Here is a 15,694-nt window from a genome sequence, read left to right on the forward strand (position 1 = left end):
GGACGCCAGGAGTTTTCTTTTCTGGGAACCAGGAACAGTCTTGAATAAAAACCTTGTCCCCTGTGTTCTGCTGGGACAGGTTGAATAGCCCTGATACTGAGGAGAGAGAGCACCTGTTTTGGGGCCTCCACCCACTGACTTGGGGGGAGATCTGGCCATCCACTTGGGGTTGGGAGTGAGTGGAAGTGGAATCTGTACCCTAGGGAAACTATGTTTAAAACCCATTTGTCCTGGGTAACGAGTTCCCAGTTTTTTGCATGCAGGGCGAGCTTTCCTCCTAAGGGAGCAAGTAGTAGAGCAGGGCTTGGAAGAGTTATTGATGAGTCAATTGTGCTATTTTTCCATAGGGGGATGGCTTACTACTCCCTGCTTTGGAAGTGGGAGCCCCCCACTGCTTAGATCTGTGCATAGCCTGAGACTGAAGGCTTGGTGGTCTGCTGCTCCTGGGTTTGGACTGAGAGGGACTGGAAAAGACCAGTTCTTTGAAGACCAATGCCTACTGAATCTAGGAAGCTGTACTTGTAAGAAATCTTTAGCAGTTTCCATTGATTTAGCTTTTTCATCCACCCATTTGAGGACGACTTCTGCTTTGTTGCCAAAAAGGCGGCCTTGGTTTAAGGGTGCATCCAGTAATTTAGCTTTAACATGATCTGGCAAGTTTTGATCCTTAAGCCAAGCATGCCTTCTAAGTACAGACCCAGTGACAGCAGCCCTGCAAGATGCTTCTAAAGCAGCAAAACCACACTGCAAATTATGTTTACCAACTTGGTCAGCAGAATGCATTAACTCTTGCAAATCTGTGTGTTCAGCACAGTCAGGAATCAACATAATTTTCTGTTTAAGTAGTCCCATAATATGCTGCTGATACTTTAACATATGAAACTGGCAATTTAAAGCCCTAATGGCCAAAGTAGCAGAAGTGTATAGCTTCTTACCCCATCTGTCTAAAGCTCTAGAGTCCCTATCAGAAGGGGTAGGATTTTTGGCAGTAGTAGCCTTAATGCCTTTTGGTCCTTGGGAAATGGTCTTTGGATCCACAGTAGGATTCTTGAAGAGGAATTTGTGAGAGTCAGGTACTCTGTAGTACCTGTCCGGTTTCCTGGGAGCGGGAGGCAAAGTGTCTGGGGTAAGGCTGGATTCCAAGAAAACATCTACAATCTCCAGAACAGGAAGGATAGCTAGAGGCCTGTGTTGGGGCAGGAGTAAAATTTCCCTAGGTCTCTTTTTTGGACTCAGAATAGTCCCGGCTTTCCAGGCGGAAATGCTCCCTAAGAGTATGCAAGGTTTCATCAAAAGAAAAATCTTCTGGAGGGGAAGCAGAAGGAATGGAATCCTCTGCATCAGAATCCTCATAAGAAGATAAGGGTAAATCCTGGTAGTCAGAAGGAACAGAGATAACAGATTCCTGATCAGAAGAATCAGAAAGAAAATCAGTTCTAGGTCTCTCAGAGGGGGAAGACTGGCTTCACCTAATTAACTCATTAACCCCGAGTAACTTCTCAGGGCGCCTTTGTGCTTACACCCGAGCGCTCTCTGAGTCGCATGAAAAGACCAGAGTCCCTTCCAGAAGCGCCGTTAACTTTGTAGTAAATTTTTAGCTTCAGTGTTACAAATTAAGTTGAAAAAGTACCTGAACTTTGTCAGGTACCTTCTCAACTTAATTTTCAGTGTGGATTAACCTCATGTTTATATTTAAAATTTACGAGAAAATCGGCTTTCCATGAACTTTGTATATGCTTGCGATCACAGCAAGCCGATTTGGTTTGGTTTCCAGGAAGCAAGTGGTGGCAACCAATCGGATTCTTGGAATCCAAGCTGCCACTTGCCTAACTCCTCCACCCCCTGCATTTCTTCTGTCATTGCTAGATTCTGGCTTTGCAGAAAGAAGGTGTAATAAAGTGCTTGTAGCAACACAACCGACAGCAAGCCAGAATTGGAGTATATCAGAGCCGTAAACTTATAGATATAAGCTGAAGATGAGTAAGCATATCATTAGTTATGTTGCGTTTAAAGCATCAGCAATATTGTATTGTAGTTACTTAGATAAATTTTCTAAATGGTTTTGAGAACTGTTCACTAAGTCTGTATTACTGTCGTTCATATGGTGAAGCAGTCAATCTCCCCGGGCATGGAAGACAGAATGGACCTAGAAAGCATGGAACGTCTGCGACCTCAGTGTTTCCTTTTCGGTAACCGCAATGGGAACTGTGGGGTGGAAACTAAAAACTGTACCATACAATGCTGCTTAGTAAAGCAAGATGCTGCGGCCTGTGCATGCAAACTGTTTTTGCAAGGTTTTTAGTGCCTCTTATCGCAAAACTGTACTTTAAAGCATGTCGATGTTGCTGTGGAGGTGTTTACTTGGTGATAACCGGGATAGACAACTAGTGGTGATGCTTGGTTTGCGACAAGGTCTCTGGGAAGTAGAATTTTTGTCCACGTGTGGAGTTTGCTCTGTTTATGCTTGGTTTTGTATTTGGCCCCCTTTTGTATGTTGCTACAGTGTTTCAAGGCCAGTAAATTAATGGCTCGTTAATGCACTTGCAGTGTTAGTCGCAGCTGTTCTCTGTGGAGAAATAACATTGGGGCAAATTGGTTGAGCCGCAGATATATTGCTTAGAATTGTATGAAAAGTGGTCAGAGCTGCAGAACTGGAATTATGCAATGAAGAGTAAGTTCAGCTTCCGTGTAGTGTGTGGTGTCATTTGTCACATGGGTCACAAATGGACATCGCACTGTGTCAGAAGGGGACATTAACTAGGTTTAGTAAGTAGGATGTGAGGGTTATAAAAGTATCTGTTTACCTGGAAGTATAATTGGAGTGAGACGTGCCATAGCTAAAAATCTTAAGATTGGTCATCGTAATGTAGCTGGGAAGAGTTGTTGCAGAGGCGGAGAATGCAGAGCAGGTGAAATTTGCATTTTTCCTCATTTGTCCCAATTCTCCGACATTGTGCGATCTTGGTTGTTGTGCGATTTGCAGTGAATCAGAAGGAAAACACTCTCTCACTCTCTATCAAGTTACTTTTTGACATTCTGTGTAGAAATATAAGGAACCGCCACTAGATTCTGTCATGTCTTGCTCTTGCATTGTTTTTAAAAGCTGCATTCTGATGGTTATTCTGCTTTTCATTAGTTTAGCCATATCCATAAAAATCGTTACTTCTCTGGCCTGTCACTGGGTGGCTGGTATCAGTACATGTGTAATGTGTATCATGAATTTAGTTTTACTCTCCTCATTTGGTTATTTTTTTCTGTTTTATGCCCTTATGTCTTGATGTCTTTAGATCCTTTTTTAATCTACCTGAGTTCACATTTCCACAGAGATCAGTCACTGCCAGTGCTATTTTCTTATCATACCAGCCCCTCATTTTTTCCAGTCTTGACTTCCTGTTCTCGATTCTTTGTACATTACTCACCCTATACTACGTGCCCATTGTGTTTGTCCCAAATTCTGCCCGTTTATTATGCTCTTTGTAACAGAAATACCTTGTTTTGTTGCCAATCATTGAGGATTACAACTATAAAATAATGCAATGGAGTGCTATTGTCTTCAGGACTGATTCACTGCCTTATGCCATAGCTTACCAGAATAGATTCTCCTATGTTTCTGAATAGAATAAAGTAGGTACACTGAGAGAGCAGATCTTTCCTTGGAGAAAGCAGAGTGCATGTGCTGTCTGTTAGAACAGTAATAAACAGAATGAAGCAAAACATGTAAACACAGCCCAGGAGAACTCAGTTGACTTTGGAGCTTTGGTGCTTGATATTTCTGGCCTGGGAAGGTGGGCATTGCCATCCTAGTGGAATCGTGGAACAGAGCCAACCATGTATTGCATATGTCACCTCAGAGAAAGGGCTAAGATGCAAATTTAGGCAATGGACGTAGGTATAATGCTATTGTCGGGTCAGATCCAAAACTTTGAGCAGTTTTGTATTGCAAAGCATTTGTGACTGATGAAAGATGAAAGGGAAGTGGATTTCCTAAAGGGAGACAGTTGATTACATCAGTACGTTGCAAAATATACAATGCTTTCCTCACTAGTGTAGACATGTGATGGTCAAAGGCTACATTAATGTCTGTCTGTGCCCCCAAGTCCCTCACTACTGACTCGACTCTTAGGGATGTGGTGTCAATATGACAGTTATAAGGGCTGGATGACTTCCTGGGGGTACTGTTGGGTATTTCTTATCATTTACTGCTAGTCCATGGTTCAGATGCCAGTTATTTGTCTGTGTTAGCCCTTTACGGAGAGCATTTCTAGCAGTGGTTCATTTCAGGTTGTGGATATATGTATCTCAGATTTGGCTTTTGTAGATATTATTTGCCCTCAGATCTGTTTGTGCAGTTTGACCATTTTATTGTAGGGGTCACTTTGGTGAATGTTTCATTTTGGTTCATGTATATACCAGGAACTGTTACTGAAGGGTTGTTTGGGGAAATATTTCATTCTGGTGCTTGTGCATACTTCAGCATTTTATTGTAGGAATCCCTTGGGTGAATACTTCAATTTGGTGCATGTTCGTACCAGGAACTGTTACTGAATGGTCATTTCGGGACATATTTTTTTCTGGTCTTTGTGCATACTTCAACATTTTATTGCAGGGGTCCCCTCGGATCACTGCTTCATTTTGGCTTTCTCAGGATATTTTTACATTTCACAGTTTCTGACACTCTTCTCCACCCATTCCACCCTGCCTGTACTCTCTTCTTCACCTCTCTTCCACACTCACCATTATTCTGAACTGTTGATCCCAAGTATTTGAACTCATCCACCTTCACCAACTCTACTCCTTGCATCCTCATCATTCCTCTATCCTCTCTCTCATTCAAACACACATATTCTGTCTTAGTCCTGCTGACCTTCATTCCTCTCCTCTCTAGAGCATATCTCCACCTCTCCAGGGTCTCCTCAGCCTGATCCCTACTCTCACTACAGATCACAATGTCATCTGCAAACATCATAGTCCATGGGGGATCCTGTCTGATCTCGTCTGTCAACCTGCCCATCACAATTGCAAATAAGAAAGGACTCAGAGCTGATCCTTGATGTAATCCCACCTCCACCTTAAATGTATCCGTCACTCCCACTGCAGACTTCACCACTGTCACACTACCCTCGTACATATCCTGTACCACTCTTACATACTTCTCTGCCACTCCTGACTTCCTCATACAATACCACAACTCCTCTCTAGGCACCCTATCATATGCTTTCTCCAAGTCCACAAAGACACAAGGCAACTCCTTCTGACTTTCCCTATATTTCTCCATCAACAGTCTCAGAGCAAACATCGCATCTGTAGTGCTCTTTCCCAACATGAAACCATACCTCTAATCGCTAATCATCACCTCCCATGATAGTAAGTGTACATAAACTTGCAGGCTGTCCTTCCTTAGACTCCTGTAGAGGTGGCACACTGCATTTGTCTATAATGTGTTATAACAAGTTGCTTAAGGCTGGCAAAATGTCCGATTCTGTATTGCGGTATTGCCATCTTTTCCTTGGTGCTACACACATGCAAACTTGTGGAAAACTAAATGAAGTTCTTATAACTGGATTTTTAATGTAATATCTGTCATGGATTATTACAGTAAATATCTTTTTATGTAGTTGCCTCACCCTTCATTGTTTTTGTTCAGTGTATATGTTCAGGAGTGGCCTTAGGTCACCTGGTGACCTAAGCAAAAGGGCTCCACGGCGCCCCTCACCACACCATCTGGTGCTCCTATCCTGGTCTACCTACACCAAATAAATATTGGAAAAGCGGCCCTGCTAGAACAGCGCCCTAGGCGGCCGCCTAGTTGGCCTATGCCTAAGGCCGGCTATGTATATGTTTGAAAATAGTATGTATTCACTGGGGCAGATTTTCTTTCCTTCAGAAACTGTTGTATAGCTTTGGCTGTACCTGTGAGCACAGAACATGTCTATTAATTTTCCATTTAGTGGGATTGTGTGCCCTATGATGAACATTTTGAGCCTGTTGATGAAATGAGCAAGTTGATCCAGGGAATGTAACATTTTCAGCCCTTATTTTCCAAGGGATTTTCTATCTCCTAATCCAGTTTTGGCAAAACAAATCACAGGTAATTGTACATTTAATTATTTATTTATTATAATAGTACATGGCTCTTTATCATGGGCTGCAATATTTGCCTTTGGCTTATGTAAACTTTTTTGTGTTTTAAGTTTAGTGTGTGGACCTATTTGTATTTAGGCAAGGATTTCTTCTGGTGAAGTAATGTTTGTGTTCATGCTGTGCCACCTAACTGCCACTATTTTCTGTCAGACTAATTTTATTCTAAAGGGGTTTCCGACAGCAATTTTGTGTTCTGCTTATGTGTAAGGTTTTTGGGATATTTTATGTGGGTGAAGATGCAAGTGTGCTGGTTTGTGTAAATTATTTGAGAACTTACCTTATGAACAACTCCATTCCAGGCTTTTTTGACGGCATCTGAAGACATCCTCCAAGAGGGTCTCACCCAAAGAAATGACTGGTACCAGAAACATGGCCTCAAGCTAAATACAAAAAAATGCATCATCATCCCCTTTGGGGAGAGTGACATCCCCACAAATGATCACTTTAATAACAATGCCCTACTCGTGCAGTCAGTTGAGGGATTTGGGCACCTAGACTGATAGCAACCTAAATTTTGACCGTGGTTTTCTTGTAAAGTGCTGTAGACTACACTCACTGAATAATAACAAATATATGATTTTCAGACCTCATACCTTTCAGAACATGCTTACTATGACATTACTTGCTAAGTATACAAGACCAATATTTAAAACCTGTTCCTGATCTGGGTTTCTGCCTCTGATTTTTAAACTAACAGGTTGTGGGTCATAAGAGATGCAAAAGTTTGCAATATATTTTGGGCATTTTTCTGGCTTTGTCAGTTGTGGAATTTAGATGGGTGGAGGAACTCAGTAATATATAACTGTTATACTATTTTACTGAATTACTCAGGTCTTTTCCTAACATATTATAATGAGTCTGTGCTACATAACAGCTGCACAAGGTAATATAATGAATGCCTACTCAACAGGTTATGTGCAGTAATTATCACTTGTGTCTGAGCATGCATACCTTTGAAGTAATGAAATGCAGCTCATTATCACGTTAACAATAACTCAGTTACAATGTAGCACTCAGTCATTATCACTTTTCAGGTAAAACTCTCAGCAGCTGTCGCTGTTATTCACATAAGTAGAAGTCATTATCACATTGATGAATGCACAAGCCAGATTTGGGTTTTTGTCTACATAGTCATTTCAAGCCATCCCCCCACCAGTTTCTGTCATTTTTCCAATTTGTTTGATAAGCAGTAAAGTCCTCATTGTGGTTATATGCTTCATATTTTTGTGAACTACTGCAAGGAGATATTACATTACTTCCATGCTTGATCCCTTAGGTCCATTGCTGAATGGGCACATATAAAGAGAAAAGGTAGAACTAAGGCAGACTGCTGACATTGAAGGAGGTCGAGAGACAATAGTGGTATCAGCAGTCTGAGTGGGCAGCCAGCACAGGTATGGGACACTTTAACCACCAGCTGGAGCCCCATGCCTGTCCTTGGCATATTAGTGAAGTGGCGGTCCTTACCTTGATTTTTCCATTTACATGTGTCCTTTCTGTGCCCCCTTGTCAGTCATTGTGTGTAATTTGCTATTTTCACAGGTAGTAGGTATGTAACTTTGCAGTGTCATCACCACTTATGTACCTAATGCAAAGAATACTGCCCCTGTGGATAGGATGGAATATTTGGATGGTCTAACCAGGTAATGCATTATAAGATACATATATATGTAGTCTTCCAATACATCTGTCAAACATCAGTAGTAATCTGTTTGCACTTTCTTTCCTGTGCAGGTTTGTCCACCTTCTGATGGTGACATGGCTTCCCAACCAGGAGTACGACAAGTGACAGTGTGGGTATGTGGCTATTCCTACATTCACTGGCCTGCCAGACATGCCTCCAAAACTGAAAACCAGTACAACTTGAGCTTCCTCACATCCGCTGTGATGTTATACTGGATTGCAAGAAGAGGTATGCATTGGAGCAGAGTACTGCAGCTGTTGGAAGAGAAGTGTTCCCTCTACCCTGAGCCCAAAGTCCTTGTGCTGAACATTGGAGGGAATGATGTCATCAGTCAACCACTCAGAAGGCTACGGTTTCAAATCACAGCAATTTTTGAACACCTGCAGTCGTGGTGGCCACGTTGTCATTTTGTGTGGTCTGACATAATTCCTTGACAGATATGGAAAATAGCAAACAGTCAACAGGCAGCACACAAGGCCAGACGATTACAGAATGGGTTCATGCATGGCTTGATGCACAGGGTCGGTGGATCTGCAATCTGTCATGACAGCATCACCACAGAAGATGTTCACCTGTTCAGAAGGGATGGCATTCACTTAACTGAGGAGGGCATTGCGCTGTTCTTGACTGACCTCCACAATGGCATGAGGAGAGCTATGCAGGATTGGTAATATGCAGCTTGTGAGAAGAATGGAAAGCATCCATGACCAAGTAGGGACCAGTATGGTAAGTAAAACTCTATTATAAAATGTGTTGTGTAAAATATATTTTTCTGAGTTTGACAAATAACTGTGGTAAGGAGCTGGTGAGGATGCTGAGAAAGAACAACTGTTTTAGGAGAGTGCTACCACATGCGATCTAATATGTCAATGACCATCCTGCAATACTTCTGTTTTTAGTCTGCTTTTATCAAGCATGTGTATAGTTTAGATGGCAGGAAGGGCTTAATAATATTCATATTCATATTTTGGTAAATAACTTTGCAAGGGAGCATTGTCAGTGTGCCAAGTAATACCTCATTCTGAAGACAGTTTTGATAGTTCTAACATGGTAAAATAATTGTGCCTGTATGTTGCACACATGTGCAGATATTGAAGTTTGTTTCGGACTTAGGTTATGGAAATTATGATTTTTTTTCATATTTTGGTAAATAACTTTGCAAGGGAGCAGCTGAATGTGCCAAGTAATACCTCATTGTGAAGACAGTATTGATAGTTCGTACATGGGAAAAGAATGGTGCCTGTATGTTGTACTCATATGCAGATATCAAAGTTTGTTTCGGACATGGGTTATGAAAATTATTATTTTTTTTTCATATTTTGGTAAATAACTTTACAAGGGAGCATCTGAATGTGCCAAGTAATACCTCATTGTGAAGACAGTATTGCTGGTTCCGACAGAGTAAAAAAATTGTGCCTATATGTTCGACACATGTGCAGATATTAAAGTTTGTTTGGAATTAGGTTATGGAAATTATGATTTTTTTTTATATTTTGGTAAATAACTTTGCAATGGAGCATGTCAGTGTGCCAAGTAATACCTCATTTTGAAGACCGTGTTACTCCTTACAACATGGTAAAAGAACTGTGTCTGTGCACTCTACACATGTACAGATATCACAGTTTGTTTAGTCTTGTACGATTATGAAAATTATACATTTACAATAGTTTTCATTATTATGCCCATATCTTTGCAAGGGAGCATGGTGATCACACAAATGATGCATCATTTTGAAGCTGACATTCAGATGCACAACTTCTACACTGATATGTAGGCTCTGTCTGTTACAGGTGATGAGATATTATGCTTTGTTTATTTATCAGTTATGAAAAATCATATATTAATCATATTTCTGTGAATATCTCCGGAAAGGAACATCACACAGTAATGGTTAAGGTAACATTTTAAAGCTGACATTCATACTAACAAATTGCATTCAAGTTGTATGTGTCTGCATGGTACATTGACCAAGATATTATGCTTTGTTTTTCCTAAAAGGTAAATATGCACAATATCAGCATTCCTTGCCAAATATTTAATAATGACTTTGATATACACTATCAACATTTACAATGTTGGAAAGGTCAGTGTCTGCTGAACAACTTTCACTTTTACATTTTTAGTCTAGCTCTTATAGTTAAAAAGTTATGAACGTTTGTTTTCTGTATGGTATTACAAATGGATTTTCTGAACATGAGCTCAGGCTGCACTGTTGTTCCTATGGTGGAATTAAGCAGGCAGCTTTTCCTGAGTTGTTCCGGAGTGAATGAGTTAAGGTAATAAGGTCTTCAGCCATTCTAATCATTTGTTTTTGAGACATATGTGTCTGAGAATGCGGTTTGGTCAGTTTTCTAGGCGTAGCGCGAGCTTTAGGCCTGAGGAATTCGGTATTCTTAGCTTGAAACAAAGTTATTGGTTTAATATGAAAATGGGTAGGCCTGAATACACCCTCAGAAGCCAGTGCCTGCACAGCATCTCCGGACCCATCCAAGGTAGACACATCTGCAGGTTCCATAGTCGAAGAAGCATCTCGCGGCATACCGGACTCCGAATGGGTCTCAGTAGAGGCCTGTGAATCTGTAGTAACGGGTATCAGGGGCTGTGAAAGCACCTCACCGAGTACTGGCGGACTGGGGACTAGCTTAACGTAAGCATCGTCGGCAGTTTTGGACCTATGCGGTCTAGTCTCTGTCTTTATCCTTGCGTTTTTTCGGAAGATCAGTAGTCGGATGTCTTAACGAAGCCATTTCGGAGTACGGAGATAGAGAACGAAAGTATTTAACTACAAAAATAGCCCAACGATGAATAGTTCGGGTGTTAGAACAAGGCACAAAACCGACAGCGAGGAACTTCGTAGCCTTGGCCTAAACAGGTGACGCAGTAAGAATGAAAATCTCTATGAGGTATTTGCTTTCCACAGGCAAGACAATTAATTTTTTCTGACGTCGGTTAGAGCAAGAAAAAAGGATTTCCAATGGGGTACTTATCTTTTTGAAGACTTCAGGTCTGAAACTCGAAAATGAAAATTTCAGGAGTTGGCCGACTGGCACTTGCGAACTGCTTCTGCTTCGGGCACCGCACAGCAAGAACGACTGATGTAATGGCTTCGGCTGCATGTTTTATACTCCTGACAATCTGACGTCATGGAAGAAGCGACAGCATCAGACGCAGAAATCCGAAGACTCTGGTATTCAGGCCAGCTGAGGGCTACCTGCAGGCAGATAACCCAAATGTGATGACTGCAACAGTGAAACGCAAAGAACATCTGCAGAACTGGCTATTGCTCTGGTGTGTGCTTTAACAAGTCCAGGTAATTTAACGTTCTTTTTGGTGCATATGAAGGATATGCAATCTTTCAACCATTTAGAAAGCATCACTAGCACTAGGAAAAGCAATAAACAGCTGACCAGATTTTCTGACAGATTTTGATCTATGAAGGTAGAAACACAATCGTCTGTGGATGTCTCACCAGTGCAAACAAAATTCACACTTATTTGAAAATTTTGGAAGGAAAACTGGGAAATGTACAGTCTGATTACTATTGGTCTCCAAAACATCCTTTGGTAGAAAGGCTAGATTAGTCCTTAAAGAAATTACCTAGGTGAAAAGTCAAATATGTTGATTTACAAGATAGTGCCTGAATCTCTGAAATTCTTCTAGCAGAGGTAATAGTTACTAACAAAGCTGTTTTCCAAAACAAGTACTTTAGCTCACAAGTGGCTGCAGGCTCAAAGGGGGGGTTATATCAAAGTCTGAAGAACCAAGTTGAGATCTCATGGAACTTATGGGTCTTTATAAGGAGGCTTTAGCATCAAGATTCCTTTCAAAAAAGCCTTGCAAAGTTTATGAGACATTAATGAAGCTTCCTGTAACTCATTGTGAAAACTTGAAATGGCCACTAGTTGAATCCTGATGATAGAAGCAGAAGCTCCTTCTTCAAAGAACAATGTCAAAAACGCCAACATTTTTGTAATGGGGGCTGAAATAGGATTGATGTCATTATTATGAGCCCAACATGAGATTTTTTCCATTTACTACAATAAAGTTTTCTAGTGCAGGGTTTATGCGAAACCAAAATAATCTTATGGACTGGAGAAGACAATGTTACGCCTGGCAATCAGTGGAAGTGGAGAAGCCACGCTATGAGCTTTAGGTTCTGAAGGTTTGGGTGAACTAATCCCTTTGGATGGGGCAGAAGATCTGGAGCTGGGTCCAGAATCCACGGTTGCTGAATCAAATAAGGCCAGAGGAAGGGGAACCAAATCTATTGAGGCCAGTATGGGGTAATGAGGATCACCTAGTTCTTCAACCAGGTTGCTTTCTTCCGAAATTGAGAGATTAACAGTATTGGGGAAAAGCATATGGAAGCCCCAAGGGCCAATCGTAAAGGAGAGTGTCTCTCGGGGACTCTCCCGGGGGGGAACCAGGGCAAAGTAGTTGTTGCACTTGTTGTTTTGGGCCGATGCAGAGAGGTCACAGCAAGACTTGTCCCAGCAGTGAAAAATCATTTGTGCCACTTTCAGGTTGAGACACCACTTATGAGGAACGAGGATGCATCTGCTCAGCTTGTCCACTATCACACTGGAAGTCCCCAGGGTGTGCACTGATATTAGAAAGTGGTTGGAAGAGATCACCTACTCCCAAACTCTGAGTGCTTCTCAACAAAGGGGATAAGACTTGGTTCCTCCATGTTTGTTGATGCACCAGATGACTGACATGTTGGCTGCCTAGGTCGCAACTGTCCCTGGAGGAAGAACAGCTTGAAAGGTCTGCAACGCTAACAGCACTGTCCTCATTTCTAGGACACTGATATGCAAGCTGGCCTCTGTAAGTGACCAAGTGCCTTGGACTGACTTGCCCAGATAATGCCATCCCGACCTGATCTGAGAGGTGACAGTGGTCACTATGGCCCAAGATTCAGGCTGTACAAAAGGTCATCCCTATAGAACATCTGTGGAGTGAACCCACCAGAGATCATCTCTTTTGCAACAGTTCGTCACTAAAATATTATGCAACATCAGCTGATGAAGAATGGACTATTGGGATGCAAGAAGTCATTGTAGAATCCTCATGTGGAATCTAGCTAGAGGTACCAAGGAAATGGTCGCTGCCAGAGAACCTACAGGCTGCAGTACCAGATGTGCAGCTACTGTATTGCTGCTGATGACTCTCCTGACTTGAGAGTTGCTCTTTTCTAAACGGGGAAAAGGAAGGGAAACTGCAAGTGTTCGAATTCAGATTTGCCCCTATAAATTCCAGATAATGCTTTGCAATCAGATGAGATTTCTCATGGTTTATTGTAATTCCAAGGTTTGCCCCTATAAATTCCAGATAATGCTTTGCAATCAGATGAGATTTCTCATGGTTTATTGTGATTCCAAGGTCGGCACAAGTCTGAAGGACAGAGTTTCTTTAATTTTTCTAAGATATGCTTGGTGGGAGCGGTGACGAGCCAGTTGTCTAAATAAGGAAACACTCGGGGTCTGTGTAGTCTCAAGTAAGACAATACCACTGATGTGCATTTGGTGAATACCCTGCGGGCTATGGTGAGACCAAAGGGCAGGGCCCTGAATTGACAGTGACTGGCTCCCAGCCAGAAGCGGAGAAATCTCCTTGAGTACTTGTCCATCTTGGTGTGATAAACTCAGGACCTTAACAAAACTACTCACAGATATTTCTAAATATAAGGAAAACCTTTTACCTCCCACTGCTTTACACAGTCACGGACTCTGCTCTGCTGAAGCGTAATATTACCTGCACCTCAGTTCCAGCTCAGGACCTTAACAAAACTACTTCCAGATATTTCTAAATATAAGGAAAAGTATGTGTATTTGGTGGTCAACTGTCCTAGCATTTTATAATTGCCTTATCCCTGTTAGGTAGTTTGAGTTTGCTCAAATCAGGGTCACCAGCAGCCAAACTCCTCCACACACTGACTCGTACGTGCTCCTAAACTAGCCTTTAACCTAGATGCCAGGCTTTAGTTTCTCTTTTTCCTGTTCTTTCCCAGCTTTTGGGACCTCCATAAAAACTCCCTTACCCCTCTGCTTACCATCTTTACTCTCCCCTTAGTCCACTCGTAGTCTTTGCTTATTCTTCCTTCTCCCTCTTCCCAACTCTTACTAACTACAAACCTGTAGCTGCTACTGTGCCTTCTCTGCATGTGTTCACCTTCACTGTGCTTTCCTCTTAGCTTGACCCCCCCTAGTCTCTGTTACTCTACTTGATTGCGGTCTTTTTCAGAAACTCCAGACTTGGGGCTAGCCTCTGTTTTCGTACCTGCATGATCCCTCTAAATTCTCCTCCACCTTACCTAACTTCCACATCGAAGGTATCATAAGCTCCTTGCCCCTCTTGGATGCCATCTTTGCATTCCTGCATTTGCCCTCCTGCTGCTGTGCATCCCTGGCCCAGCATCCTCACTACCAAAGTAAGTGAATGAAATTGCGGTTTTTAAATCCGTTCCTACAGTATTTTATGCTTCATCTGAAAGCTAGACGCTGTCTAAATGGATTTCTGATTTTTTATTAGCTTTGCTGTTTTTGACCAAGTGTAAATGAAAAAACTTTACTTCCTGACTTTTATAACTATGGCAGCCTCCTAGCCTGAGAAGACACAACAATGTTTGTTAGTATTAAGCAATGGCCTATATGCACAATCTGAAATCTGATGTTGGTATGCTAAACAGTCTGTGAGACTACTGTAGAGGACCCTGTTCTATACATTTTTCTCTCTTGCTGGCTAGCTAATTAATCATATGGGTGATACTCTGCCTGACCCTACTAGCATATTGGTAACCATAAAGAACCTGGTCAGACATGTTCTTAGATGAATCCAGATGGTGACACTGCCAATATTGCTGCAGCAAGTTTTACTTATTATCCTCTGTGCAGCTGTTCAACTTTCCTACTATTAGGTCGTAGGAGTTACTTTTGGGTTCCTATTGAATTGTCGACAGCTTAGGTTGTTGAATGCTTAATAGACACCTAAGAAAACGCTTACAATGGCGAATGGCCACATTCTGCACTTTCCTCGCAAAAGAATTTGAGTGGCCGTTATCAGGGATTTGCCCTTTCCCCAATGTAGAGCGATCTCAGAGTTGGTATATTTAGTTAGGAGGGGTGTGGGGGCGAAGCCCCCCACTATGTTTGGGTATGTTTGTTTATTTTGTTTACGGGCGGCCACCCGAACTCTTTCCCAAGGAAAAAATTCGATGATGTGGCCGTTCGCTACTGTTAGGTTTCAACGCTTAGCTGTCAATGTTTTAGGATACGACAACTAAGCTGTCGATGTTATGATACATGCGCTTATTTCTGACTGCTTTTTATCTTATTATAACTACAATATCCTAATTCCTTGCGACTGTTGCTTTAAGACTCCTTCAACAGCAGTAATGTTTAATTTGGCTAACTACACGAGTTTTATAACTACTGTTCTGTGCTACTGATTGAATATGTATTTTTTGTCTTTTCCTTTAAATCTGCATTTCAATTTCCCTGCTAATGTTGCTTTGAGACTCTCGTAATGCATGTAACATTAATCAGGCTAGCTATACATGCAGTTTTAGAACTGATTGAAATATATTAGAATGTTACATATTTCTTGCTCGAATTAGTTTTGTTTTTTATGCGTTTGCTTGGTTGCCCTACTTTTCCTACAATTTCCCTGCAAAATCTGCTTTGAGACTCTCATAACACATGTAACAATCAGGCTAGCTATACATGCATTTTTAGAACTACTGCACTGTACTATTGATTGAAATGTATTAGAATGTTACATATCTCTTGCTCAAATTAGTTTTATCTGTTTTTTATAGAAGAGTTTGCTTGGTTGTCCTACTTTGGACTGCTTACCAGTAAATACTCTCAT

At 41.5% G+C, this 15,694-nt stretch overlaps 1 protein-coding gene across 1 annotated transcript in view; it reads right to left on the bottom strand.

Annotated features, from left to right (window-relative positions):
• Positions 1 to 15,694, bottom strand: part of PSMD2 (proteasome 26S subunit ubiquitin receptor, non-ATPase 2) — a 1,781,804-nt gene that overhangs the window by 445,373 nt on the left and 1,320,737 nt on the right. The window lies entirely within an intron of this gene.

This window comes from Protopterus annectens, chromosome 4.part1 (assembly GCF_019279795.1).
Source record: "Protopterus annectens isolate FY-2018-M chromosome 4.part1, PAN1.0, whole genome shotgun sequence".
Taxonomy (NCBI): domain Eukaryota; kingdom Metazoa; phylum Chordata; order Ceratodontiformes; family Protopteridae; genus Protopterus; species Protopterus annectens.